The following is a 12,888-nucleotide window of genomic DNA, read 5'->3' as shown; positions in this document are numbered from 1 at the left end:
TGAGGATACATTAAAATGTGGGGCAACAGAGGATACACTATTACTTTGTAAGGACACAATCAGAGAAGACGCCATCTGTGATCCTTGGAGGTAACTGCAATGTAATCACTATCACTGGAGGTAACTGAACTGTAATCACTATCACTGTGCAGTGATCTATTATTGGTGACTGCATTATATAGAGGTATACTAGAGATGAGGCATTGTATCTGAGCCTACCGTGTTTTATATATACATATATAAATGTTTGGCTGTGGGGCCCATGAGGTCTATGTACTCCCATGGATGAGGCTGTAGTGATTTAACTAGAGATTCTAGGAAGAAGAATATGAACTGCTGGAGTCTGCATCGCACATTACATTTCTTCAGTTCATGCCATGATATGACTAAGGGATTACAAGAAAGACTAGACAAGTGCTCTGCGGGCCGCGGCCGGACCCTGCTGGGACTCGTCATCGCTCTTCTCTAGTTGCGAGAGAACCGTGAACAGAACTCCACAGGGATGGGGAATACAATAGCAGAGCTCTTCTCTGCAGCGTCTGGAGCTGACGGAGCTGGAGGGCAGCCGGAGAGCCAGGCTTGATGACAGCTGCTTCTTTCAGGCCTTGAGAGATCATCTCTCCCTCTGCTGTAACCGCCTGCATAGAACACATGTAGAAACATTTGGCTACCATCGCAGGCTTGAAATCACTACTGTAAGCGGCTGTAAAGGTTTATATGTTTAAAGTGCAATTCCTATACAGTCCCTATAAGCTGGTGGGTGTCCAAAGGGAGAGTAAGAGGTCTAAGATAGACTAGGGTTAAAGGGGTATTTCTGGACTTTTACAATTGATGACCCATCCTCAGGATCCGTCATTAATACTTAATGGGTGGGGATCTGCTGCTCAGGAACGCCCCTGATCCTCTGGCCCGCTGTCAGTGCAGTGGGACCAGATGTTGCAATCAGTGGTTAGGACTGGAGGTGTAATAGCTTCACTGCCTTCTGGTCCTGACAACCTGTGTGGACCTCCAGCCCGTTGCACTCACAGCAGGCTAAAGTATTAGCCAATGGGCGGGGATCCCAAGTGGCAGATCCCTGTCAATTAGCTGTTGTTGACCTATTCTGAGGATAGGCCATAAATTGTAAAAGTCCTGGAATACCTCTCTAAAAGTACATCCATATAAATATGGCGGTATAGCCGTGGAGAGCAACTGGCGTCACATGTAGCCGGTTAATCATTCTCAATAACCAACCTAGCAACCTTTAATTATGGGGGACATTCCTAAAAGCTTTTGCGATAGTTTCTGGTGTAAAAAAAAAGTTACAAAGTGGGGATTTGTACACAAATATGCAACTTTTTGGGGTTTTTTTTTACACCACTCACCCCTTTTGTAAAGAAAATGTTGGTAGGCCTTTTCGGGAGGGGGCATGGCCACTTCGGAATAACACATATATGTATAATTTATGGCAGAAACTGTCATAAAGTATACCTAAAATTTGCGCCAGGTCAGACCTGGTGTACATTTCAGTATAAATACACGGAGGAGCTGAGATGCGCCTAATATATGAGGAGTGAGGAGACGTGCGTCACTTCATGTATTGGGCCCAAAGGAGATCCTACTAGGACCGACGTTTTAAATGCTGGTCTTAATAAAGTTCTCCCTCTGTTTTAGAGGAGACATACAGAAGTTAGATCATCCGGCCTCCTAGATGCAGTATGTATTCCTATTACATACGGTACTTACATAATATAGGTATAATTATACACGTATGGCACTCTGATTACATACATATATACCAGTTAGGACACAACTGATACCGCAGAAGGCAGTACGTTTTTGCATATAATCGCTGCATTATGTTTATACACCTTCAGAGCCGCGAATCTGTCATGGAAACACAATACAATGCCAACTACCTGGCAGCCGTCGCTGCCTCCCTGGCACAGAACCTACCGTAGCCTGTAGATTGTTTTATTTATACAGTTTAATGATTTAATTTACAACATTCAGAGTTTAATTATCTGCAGGAAGTCATAAAAATAGTGTACATTGTTCACAAATACAATAACAGCCCTGAGAAATGCTGCTGGGATTTCTACCGCAGTGTTAGTAAATATTTGCCATTGTTGGTGCCAAGGTATTACGGTATTCACTGTCCTGTACTGCAAATATTATTAGAGTGGTGTTGGCAGGATAAAATAATATTAGTTATGGAGTGGCTGACCAAACTCGACAGCCCCTGTTCATACACCCTGATCGGGTCATGCTGATGACATGGAGAGGGACCCAAGGGCGTACTTACCATAGAGGCAGAACATGTGGCTGCTATGGGGCCCATGGAGAAAGGGGGCTCGTGAGGTTTGGTCTCATCCCCATTCTGGGTGGCTGGAACCAGTGCAAGACTCCTCTTTTCAGAGGAACTCAACTGCTTGAAAAGATGATGACTACTCTTACCGGATTTTCCAATAACCTCCATGACCGCACTACCAGGAGGATGTCCCCGCCTCCTCTGGGAAAAGCAAACAACATGAAAGTTCTTTAAATTAACCCCCTCCATGCCTCTTCTACAGTAATGCTCTTAGGCCTCATGTCCACGGGGAAAATCAGATCCGCTACGGATTCTACATGTAGAATCCGTAGCGGGTCCCTCCTGCCCCGCGGACATGAGCGCTGAAAATAAGAATAAATGAGGATAAACTCACCTCCCATCCGCTCCGTTTCTTCTCTGCGTCGCGGCCGGATCTTCTTTCTTCGGCCGGCGGATGAATTCGTCACGTCGCCGGCACGTCGCCGACGTGCCGGGCACATCCGCCGAGCCGAAGCAAGGGAGATGCGGCCGTGAGGAAGAGAAGACCTTCCCGGCCCGCTGCGGGTGAGTAAATGCTTTTAAATTCCTATTTTAGGTCTCCCGCGGATCCGGACGGCTTCCATAGGCTTCAATAGAAGCCCGCGGGAGCCGTCCCCGCGGGAGACCCGCATGAAAATGGAGCATGGTCCAGATTTTTTCATGCTCCATTTTTTTTAAAATCACTTTTATTGACGATCCGCGGGTATTTATCTACCCGCGGGTGGTCAATGCATCCCTATGGGGTGCGGATCCGCGTGCAGGTAATCCGCTGCGGATCCTAAATCATATTTTCCCCGTGGACATGAGGCCTTAGTACTTTGAAACCTAAAGAGGAACTTTACAACAACCCATCTGGACATCAAAAAACTCAAAGAACTGCTCATCCCTGTAGGTAAAAATAACTCATTGTCGTGGAGCTAATGGGGAATCCGGTTACTGGTTTTCCTCAGCACTTCAATGACAGCACTACCAGGAGGAATAACATAGGAAACAATATATATTAGGGTGCGACTTCTGCCGACAGAACCTTCTGGCCAAAACTCAAGTCTTGGTTTGAGACTATATTTAATTTCTAATGCTTAAATAAAGTACTTTGACTCAACATTCTGCCCAAGATGCTGCCACGGCTCTTGCAGAATGAGCCTTCACAAAGGCAGGAGGGGGCTTATCCATTAAAGTATACCATCCCCTAATGGCTATTTTTATTTTTTTTTTCCATTGACTGAACTGTATGAGGAGCCTTTATTGTAGTTTTTGTAGGTACATTTTTGGGGGTAATTACAGCTTTTTGACCGTTTTTATTGCGTTTTTTTGGGAGGTGAAATTCACAAAATAAGCATTTTTTAAAACTGGTTTTATTGTGCAGGACAAATACTGTGTTCAATTTATTGTACAGGTCATTATTGTATGTTTTTTAAAAGGAAGGCAACTGGGCAAAAGATGTTTAAAAAAAAAAAAAAAAAATGTATGTCCCTGTAAGGTACTTGGACCCACGTATGATCGCTATGATAATATATTGCAGTACGTCTGAACTGCATTGTACTATCGCGTGACGATGACCATGCAGCGGGCCGATAATGTCACAGAGGGACTGCACAAAAAAGTTTTATTAATTATTAAAAATAAATAAAAGGTAATAAAAGTTTTTAAAAAAATTAACTTTTCTCCCATATTTATAATAAAAAAGTCAAACTAAAAAAACAAAAACATATTTGGTTTCACTGGGTCTGTACAAGTCTGATCTATCAAAGTAACGCATTATTTGTCCCACATGGTGAACGTCACCCCATCGCCAAGAGAAATGGAATAAAGTGATCAAAGACGGTAGCAATAAAAACTACAGGACGTCCTGCAAAAAATGAGCCCTCACACAACTATGTTGAGGGAAAGATAAAAACGTATGGCGGTCAGAAGAAGCTTCCTGTCCGCAGGGGCCGATATTCCTGTAGAACAATGTCATCACCCAGTGGAATCTACAGCATGATGAATTGTTGCAGTTCTGAAGGCCAAAGGAGATACAACGCTACTAGATGGGGATCTCATAAAAGGGCTATATGGTACATACAGTATAACAATATTCTGCCTTGCACTATATGTAACTTGCAGCTTGTTAACGATTAAACACAGTGTCACTAAAGTTAATTATTACACAGATAGTTAATACTGTAACCTTTACTCTTGAGGTCCTGATGACGTCCACCAGGGACAGAACTGTATACTGCAATCTACAATTCTTACTGTGGATACATATTATTAGTATTAGAAATGCTGTTATGTACGGTATTTATTTAATTATTCCGTTTTGGTAAGACTGAAAGGTTTTTCTATCATGTAAATAAAGTTTATAGCGGATCGGTCTGCTTAATATACCGTTTTATGTAAATTATGAAAACTTGGCAAGTGATTTTATGCTGCAGATCATGGGTCTAATTCCATACATCAAAATTCCAACCATGGGGTCCGGGACTCCAATAAAGTTGTCATTTGATGTATATGGCTGATTCCATAAAAAGCAGAGAACAAGTTTGGTACTATTGTACTTTTTCACCACCCGAAGCTCGGGATTTGACAGGGCTTGCATGAAGGAACGCCCCTGTCACACCCCTATCTCCTGATAGGCTGACTTCTGTAAGGTCCTAGCAACAGCGTGTATATAGACTTCTGCCTGCGTAACTTTTGCCAGCTGTAACATGGAAGTATATACGGTGAAAAATCTAAGCCTAACAGGAAAACAAACCTTAACCCTCCAGCGCAGGTAAAAGTCTATACACACGCTGCTGCTATTAGTTTCCCCGAAGCAGCCGGCCCCCTTTCCATCTCCCATGCCCAACCGGTAGCTGTCACCTCTGCTCGGAGTGGGATCTTGGCGGTATCCACCAGCAGTGAGGCAGTGCCTCCACTCCCTCACTGCTCAGTGTCTCCTGCCGCGGCTCCCAGCTCTGCCACTGCACTTGTGGCATGAAACACCACTGCGCCTCTCCTGCCGCCGGCACCACTCCCAGGATTGCTGCTCTCGTCCCCTGCCGCCACTGCCTCTGGATCTCCTGCTGGCGGCGCCACCACGGCTGCCACCACTCCCAGACTTGCCGCTGCTGCCTCTGGATCCTCTGCACCTCCTGCTACCGCCCCCTCTCGGAGAACCTTAGTGACCTGCCAGGACCTGCAGGGAAGGCAGCTCTGCAGCCAGTCAGGTATGTGAGGAAGGAAGGAAGGGGGGGGGGGGGGGGGGGGGGGAAGGAAACTGCCCTGCCAATCTTGTCCCCACCACTACTTCAGGTGGTGACAAGATACATTAACACTTGAACAAGTCATCCTACAATGTTGCTGAGACAACTAAACCAGTTTGTGGCATCCTGGGGGTACTCTCTATTAGGATCACCATATTTGCCTTTCAGCAGGAATGGGCACCACGTGGATAAAGACTCCAGAGATATGGAGCACCTGCCAGCATTTATTTCACTAGATTGACCCGATGTTCGCTATGCAAACATAAAATGTTTACCTACGTGTTGCAGTGCTGTGTGTGTACCTGCGTGTAGTAGTGCTGAAGATGTGTGTACCTGCGTGTAGTAGTGCTGAAGATGTGTGTGCCTGCGTGTAGTAGTGCTGAAGATGTGTGTGCCTGCGTGTAGTAGTGCTGAAGATGTGTGTGCCTGCGTGTAGCAGCACGATGTGTGTGCCTGCGTGTAGCAGCACGATGTGTGCGCCTGCGTGTAGCAGCACGATGTGTGCGCCTGCGTGTAGCAGCACTGCGCGTGCGCCTGCGTGTAGCAGCACTGCGCGTGCGCCTGCGTGTAGCAGCACTGCGCGTGCGCCTGCGTGCAGCAGCGCCGCGCCTGCGTGCAGCAGTGCTGAGTGTGTGTGTGTCTGCGTGGTAAGAATGGTACAAATCCACTGACACCAAAATCAAAGACAAAAGAGATCCGCAGCAGGCAAAGAGATGATATAAAAATAGTATTCCTTTCATTCCAAATCCATAAAAATAGAAGGTACAGGCAGCGATGTTTCAACCATTGCTGGTCTTTATCAAGCTTGTAAAGACCAGCAATGGTTGAAACGTCGCTGCCTGTACCTTCTATTTTTATGGATTTGGAATAAAAGGAATACTATTTTTATATCATCTCTTTGCCTGCTGCGGATCTCTTTTGACTTTGAAGTTGGTAGTATATAAAGGTTGGTCCACCTTTGCTGATCGGCTGTGCAGAGTATCCTTCCCCATGTTTGGGTATTGAGAACAGTGCTGCAGGATCCCTCTTTACATATTGCTGACACCAAAATCAGCCACTAGAGGTCTCGCAAAGGGGTCAAAGAGTGGTGCAGGAAAAAGCCTGTAGGTTTATTTATATTAGATATACAGTAGACCGAACATGACTCGCTCTTCACAACCCACAGGGTCTCCGTCACTATCTTCCACCCGGAGCGTCTAAAGGGCATCCTCCTCTGTCAGACCTTTGTGACTGGCCTAGACTGGTCCACACGGACCTCAGGCTCCAAGTGACTGATGCTGCAGCCTCTCACTCTGGCTGACAGCCAACTTCCCCCCCCCCCCCCCCCCCCTGAGCATGGCAGGAACCCATACTATTATGCTACTTTCTGAGACACCCACAGGTGCTCTCTCTCTCTCAACTCTAGCACCTGAATGCCTCTCTACAGCCCCCTCCAGGCTACCCAGATGCACCGCAACACCACACAGTTCTTTAGTCTGAGGACTCCACCAAACAACGATTGCACTCTGGTGAGTTAGAGTAACATAGTAACATAGTTCGTAAGGCCAAATGAAGACAATGTCCATCTAGTCCAGCCTGTCTATCCTCCTGTGTTGTTGATCCAGAGGAAGGCAAAAAACCCCAAGAGCAGAAGCCAAATAGCCCTTTTGGGGAACAAAGTCCTTCCCGACTCCCTAATGGCAATCAGACTGTTCCCTGGATCAACCCCTAATAGTTCCTACCTGCCTGTATACCCGGATTAACAATTAACCTAAGGTTTATATCCTGTAATATCCTTCCTCTCCAGAAAGACATCAAGTCTCCTTTTAAACTACTCTATGGATTTTGCCATCACCACATCCTCAGGCAGAGAGTGCCACAGTCTAACTGCTCTTACAGTAAAGAACCCCTTTCTATATTGGTGATGAAACCTGCTTTCCTCTAGACGTAGCAGATGCCCTCTCGTTACCTTCGCAGTCCTGGCTATAAACAGATCCTGGGAGAGATCCTTGTATCGTCCCCTCATGTATTTATACATAGTTATTTGGTCGCCCTTTAGCCGTCTTTTTTTCTAGAGTAAATAATCCCAATTTTGGTGCCTCTCTGGGTATTCCAGTCCCTTCATTCCATGTATTAGTTTAGTTGCCCTTCTTTGAACCCCTTCAAGCACTGTAACATCATTCCTGAGCACCGGTGACCAGAACTGTGCGCAGTATTCCATGTGAGGCCTGACAAGTGCCCTATAGAGCCGTAGAATAATGTTCTCGTCCTTCGCCCCTATAACTCTTTTAATGCACCCCAAGACTTTATTTGCTTTTGTAGCTGCTGACTGGCATTGGTTCCAAAGCAGTCCGGAGAGAGGGAAAAAAGGAAAATCCTCAACGTACGCGGTCAGTTTACAGCAGTCTGTAGCTTTCCGCCTAGTCCTTACCCCTATACCTCTTTTAATGCACCCCAAGACTTTATTAGCTTTTGCAGCAGCTGACTGGCATTGGTTACTCCAGTTTAGTCTATAGTCCACTAGTACCGTCAGGTCTTTTTCCATCTCACTTTTCCCTAGCAGTACCCCATTTAGTGTATATTGGTGACATCCGTTTCTCCTGCCCATGTGCAGAACCTTACATTTATCAACATTGAACTTCATTTGCCATTTTTCTGCCAAGCCCCCAGCTTATCTCGGTCCGTTTGTAGCCGCACATTGTCCTCTGTTGCATTAATTATATTGTATAAGAGGGTAAATCAACTTTCATAAAACTTTTGACACCTCATAGTGACATGTTAGAAGTTGTGATCAGTGGGATTCCGGGTGCTAAAATTAAGGGGCATAAGCACTGTAGCTGATCAGCTCTTTTTGGCTCTCCTAAGAGTGCTGGCCGACGGCTCGCTAAGAGACACAACAGTATGACATTTTTAAAAAATGTGTGAAGTTTAGCTACTCTTCAAGGGTGCCTTTTCACTAGCGTTTTTTTAACACCGCAATATCGCTGCTTTTTTTAACGCGATTGTCAATGGGACTTTCTAATGTTAAAAACACATCGCACAAAAATTGCAAAGCACAAACCTGAAATTTTTGTGCGATGCGTTTTTAACATTACAAAGTCCCATTGACAATCGCGTTAAAAAAAACGCCAGTGGAAAGGCACCCTAACTGTAGCCATGCCAGAAATGTTAGGCTTTGGGTTAAGTTTACCTTTGAAAGAAGGGACTTTATGATGGCTAGTGGTCCCAGCATCCTGCATGTATATTTCTATGAAGAAAACCTATTGTAGCACACGTGACCCAGAAAGTCATCTGTAAGGCTGGCCACTTTCTTTACAGTGGATTTGTTGGCTTAAAGCGGTGATATATAGATTATTGGGGGTCCGGCTTCTGGTACCCTAGTGAAGGGTCTGCAGTGCTTGGATTAGGGCTGCTGCTCCCCTTTTGGCCTACGATATTACGTTTATCAGTCATTTGGCCTATCTGCAGCTCAATGCCAATCAAGTAAATGGGACTGAGCCGTAATGCCACTTACACGGGCTCTGTGCCCACTATAGAATGAAGAGGCCACCGCACTCGCCTAAGTGGCAGAGCTTCTCCAAAAAGATGAGTGGTGGGGCTGTTTGGAGTCTCACTAACACCAAATACATACTGATGACCTATCTAAAGATAGATCATTAAAGGCCTTGTACCGAAATTACAAGTTATCTCCTACCCACAGCATAGAGGATAACTTGCTGATGGTGGGGGTCTCACAGCTGAGACCCCCCAATGATCTCCAGATCGGAGGCCCCGTGTTCCCCGTCCTCCTCACTGAAGGGTTACCACACCACCTGCAATGAGGAGGAGACTAAGAGGAGGCTGGGCGCACAAGTGCATCAGCATTCCATTCACTTTCAATGGGAGATAGCTGAGCGGCAACCGCTTAGATAGTTCCTTTAGCCCCATTGAAACGACGAAATAAAGGAACCCCAACAGTCACAGGTAGAACAGGACATGGGACTCCTGTTCTAGAAATTAGCGGGACTCTTAGTGGTGAGACCCCCATCAAATAGTTGTTCTGTGATGTCCACCTCTCAGGATCTCTGTCGATCAGCTAATCGCTAGGCCCTCTGTTATTAGTGTCGAAAGTAGATAGCTGTGTCCATAATTTATTGAGAGTTGTGCCTGTAGTACCAACCCAGACCGCTACAATGTTGACAACATCTGCTCCCAGCACTGTCTACACTGACAGTGGGCCCGGGGGTCAGCTGATCGGCGGCTATCCTGAGTGGCGGACCCATTAAGGACCAATTTCCCTTTTAGGCCTTAGTCAGACGGGCGTTTATTGCCGCGATTTGCGCATGCGCATGCGTCCGGCGATTTTTTAAAACCATTGCTTTGCAATGGTATCGGACACATGAGCGCTTTTTATGCGCTCGTCCGATAAATTAGAGAACAGAAATCGCAGATCGCACCTATCTGCGATCTGCGATTCCTGTTCTCTTCTGTATAAGCGCTCAATGGGGCCGGCGGCAGCAGCGCCAACCCCAATGAGAACATATAGAAGATAAATCATTCTTCTCTGCCACAGCTGGAACAGCTGTGGCAGAGAAGAACGATGTTTGCCCATTGAAAGCAATGGGCTGCCGGCGTGCGCGGGGTTAATTGTCGGGAAGGGGTTAAATATATAACCCCTTTCCTGCAATGCATCCTGAAAAGTGAAAAAATAAAAAAAATGTATGTACTTACCTGCTCCCGGCAGCTGGAGATCCCGGCGGCCGGCCTGCAGTGGGTGTGAAGGGGGTGTGACTCAGGCTTGCCCCTGATTGGCTCAGCCTGAGCCAATCAGAGGCTGATCTCAGTCACACCCATTCATGAATTCATGAATGGGTGTGACTGAGACTTGCTTCTGATTGGCTCAGCGCTGAGCCAATCAGGGGCAAGCCTGAGTCACACCCACTGCAGGCCGGCCGCCGGGATCTCCAGCTGCCGGGAGCAGGTAAGTACATACATTTTTTTTATTTTTTCACTTTTCAGGATGCATTGCAGGAAAGGGGTTATATATTTAACCCCTTCCCGACAATTCATCCCACACTCGCCCGCAGCGCTTGCATTCAATGGAGCCGCTGTATTGCCGTCTCCATTGAATGCAATGCGCTGGACAGCTCCGGCCCGTTTCTAATGAAACGCGGCTAGGAGCAGATTTTCGGGCGATTTTTGGGCCGATTTTTCGGCGCCGGTCACGCGATTTGCGCATGCGCATCCGTCATGCGATGCGCAAATCGCGTAAAAAAACGCCCGTGTGACTAAGGCCTTATTCTTTAAATTAAAAAAAACAAAACACAATTGCACAATGTCAGAACTGCCTTTTTAAAGAAAAAAAATACTTGGCAGTACGGTAAGTATTGCTGCTAAGTATTCTTTTTTTTTTCCTCTGGATTAACTGCGAGGACTTGGTTTTGGATCCCTGACTTGGCTCTGCATACCTCTTTCTGCCTAGCCCAGAGGCATATATTTATATTACTCTTCAGATGCACACCATTCGCAACCTGATTGGCTGTTTGGATGTACTCCTTCTCGGTGATTGGTTATTTGGGTTGGCTGATTCCTGGTGATTGGTTATTTGGTTTGGCTGGTTCACGGTAATTGGTTGTTTAGGTTGACTCATGTAGAAGTGGGGAGTAATAGGCTAATATGCAGCCGGGAGTGGGTGTCTGTGTGGTGCTGCAGGTGCAATTTTGTATCTTTACCGTGTATACAACTGCCTTTTTTGGCCACTCCACCACTATAAAAAAATTATTAAAAAGTGATCAAAAAGTTGCATGCACCCTATAATAATACCAATAGAAATTACAGCTCACCTCGCCTAAAATAATCTCTCATACGGCCCATTAAAGGGAATATAAAAAAGTTACAGGGCTTAAAACACGGTGACAAAAATCAATTGTTTAACAAAAAAAGTTTTGTAAATTTTTTTTAAAGTAATAAAACAAAAAGCAATATATAAATTTGGTACCACTGTAAGGGTGACTACCCACGAACGGATTTCCGCCGCGTAATTCGCGGCGAAAATCCGCTGCGTTGCCCGCAGCTATTAGGTTCTATTGAACCTAATAGCACAATGCTCACGATGCGTAATTCCACCGCGGAATTACGCACCGCGATTTCTCCCGTCCTCACCCGCAGCATGCTCTATTTTCTGCGGGTGAGGACGGGCTGTACGCACTGACGGCTTCCATTGCAGTCAATGGAAGCCGTCTGTTCACGCTATCTCCCGCTGTAACCAGCGGGAGATAGCGTGAAAAAACGCTTTCCCGCCCACCGCCGCGCGTCATATGACGCGGCCGGCCGCGTCACGTGACACGGCCGGCCGCGTCACGTGACACGCTCGGTGACGCGGCGGCGGTGGGCGGTGACGCGGCGGCGGTGGGCGGGGAAGCGATTTCACGCTATCTCCCGCAGGTAAGTATAGGGGCTCTGGGGGGCGCCGTGACGGGCTTCACAGCGTAATATTACGCGGCGGAGCCCGTCACGCTCGTGGGAAGGAGGCCTAAGGGTGACCACCCACTACAGTTTTTTTTTTTTCACTGCGAAATTCGCAGCATTTTTTTTTCTGCAGGGGTCTATGGGACTTGTAATGTTAAAATCGCGATTTCGCGGTAAATTGCGATTTTGCGTGATCGCAATTTTAACATTACAAGTCCCATAGACCCCTGCAGAAAAAAAACTGTAGTGGGTAGTCACCCTAATTGCACACACAGAATAGAAATAAGACATTAAGACATTTTTACTGTATCATAAACGCCGTAAAAAAGCACCAAAACAGCTATGGCGCAATTGCAGTTTTTCCATTTAACCTGACTCGGAAATGCTTAAAAAACGTTTTCAGTACATTCAGTTTCATTACAAAATACAACTTGTCCTGCAAAGAAATACAAGCTCGCATTCGGCTATGTCGATGGACAAATAAAAAACTTAGAGCTCTTGAATGGAGAAGATGAAAACACAAGAATGAAAAATAACTAAAAATGGTTTAGGAGTGAAGGGGTTAAAAGGGTTGGCTCATGACTTCTGATGCCTGCAACACAGCCTAAAGAGTTCCAAATAGAAGGGCAGCAGAGGACACACATGTGCATACCTTCGCTCCATTCACTTCAGTGGGACCGCTGGAGACAGCCGACTCAGCTATCTTTGGCTGTCCCAGAGAATTGAATGGAGTGGAGGTGTGCATGTGTGTCCTCTGCTGCCTTAGGCCCAATGTCCACGGGCGGATCTGATTTGTGGAAGATCTGCAAATCAAGCAACCCATAGGGATACATGGGCATCCGCAAGTGAAATAAAGCGTGCGGATTTGATTTGCGGACCTTTCGGTCTGGAAAAAAAACGTAACCT

The 12,888-nt window shown here is 46.2% G+C and overlaps 1 long non-coding RNA gene across 1 annotated transcript; it reads right to left on the bottom strand.

Annotated features, from left to right (window-relative positions):
- Nucleotides 1-342: 342 nt before the first annotated feature.
- LOC136625137 (uncharacterized) lies at nucleotides 343-2,460 on the bottom strand. The gene is made up of 2 exons (XR_010792509.1): nucleotides 2,285-2,460; nucleotides 343-638 (listed from the first exon to the last, which is right to left on the bottom strand). It is a non-coding gene; the product is annotated as an uncharacterized lncRNA (long non-coding RNA).
- Between the last annotated feature and the right edge of the window lie 10,428 nt (nucleotides 2,461-12,888).

This window comes from Eleutherodactylus coqui, chromosome 4, assembly GCF_035609145.1.
Source record: "Eleutherodactylus coqui strain aEleCoq1 chromosome 4, aEleCoq1.hap1, whole genome shotgun sequence".
Lineage (NCBI taxonomy): Eukaryota > Metazoa > Chordata > Amphibia > Anura > Eleutherodactylidae > Eleutherodactylus > Eleutherodactylus coqui.
The sequence above is the reverse complement of the archived record's forward strand: the minus strand, read 5'-3'. Positions and strand labels throughout refer to the sequence as shown.